Source organism: Schistocerca piceifrons, chromosome 6 (genome assembly GCF_021461385.2).
Source record: "Schistocerca piceifrons isolate TAMUIC-IGC-003096 chromosome 6, iqSchPice1.1, whole genome shotgun sequence".
Taxonomy (NCBI): Eukaryota; Metazoa; Arthropoda; class Insecta; order Orthoptera; family Acrididae; genus Schistocerca; species Schistocerca piceifrons.
This window is the reverse complement of record NC_060143.1, coordinates 72,637,673-72,638,367: the sequence shown is the minus strand read 5'-3', so window position 1 is coordinate 72,638,367 and position 695 is coordinate 72,637,673. Positions and strand designations below refer to the sequence as shown.

Below are 695 nucleotides of genomic sequence, written 5' to 3'. Positions count from 1 at the left end.
GATGTCTCAGTTGTTACCAAAATCAGTTTCATAATTTTCTCAACAACCTTCTCGCTGGAAGTTTCTACAAGGTTCATCGACGATGACATTTTTCGTCACACTGGCGGAGCATTTTCACACCCCTTTTGCTATTTTATTTTTTGTCTCGGAATACTTTTATGTTTTTAAGTTAAAATATGTGTCACATACATCTATGAACTTTGAAAATGGTCGTACATTATTTTCATTCCAAACATGCCTGTGGTTCTTTTTTTCATAGCAGCTAGCAAGAATTTTCTTTCCGAAAGCAGTCCATCATGAAACTTCCTAGCAGATCAAAACTGTGTGTCGGACCGAGACTCGAACTCGGGACCTTTGCCTTTCGCGGGCAAGTGCTCTACCAACTGAGCTACCCAAACACGACTCACGCCCCCTCCTCACAGCTTTACTTCTGCCAGTACCTCGTCTCCTATCTTCCAAACTTTCCAGAAGCACTTGCCCGCGAAAGGCAAAGGTCCCGAGTTCGAGTCTCGGTCCGGCACACAGTTCTAATCTGCTAGGAAGTTTCATATCAGCGCGCACTCCGCCGCAGAGTGAAAATATCATTCTGGAAACATCCCCCAGGCTGTGGCTAAGCCATGTCTCCGCAATATCCTTTCTTTCAGGATTTCTAGTTCTGCAAGGTTCGCAGGAGAGTTTTTGTAAAGTCTGGAAGG

General features: G+C 44.5%; 1 non-coding gene across 1 annotated transcript; it reads right to left on the bottom strand.

Annotated features, from left to right (window-relative positions):
- Nucleotides 1-323: 323 nt before the first annotated feature.
- Trnas-cga lies at nucleotides 324-398 on the bottom strand. Its single transcript has one exon. It is a non-coding gene; the product is annotated as a tRNA-Ser (tRNA).
- Between the last annotated feature and the right edge of the window lie 297 nt (nucleotides 399-695).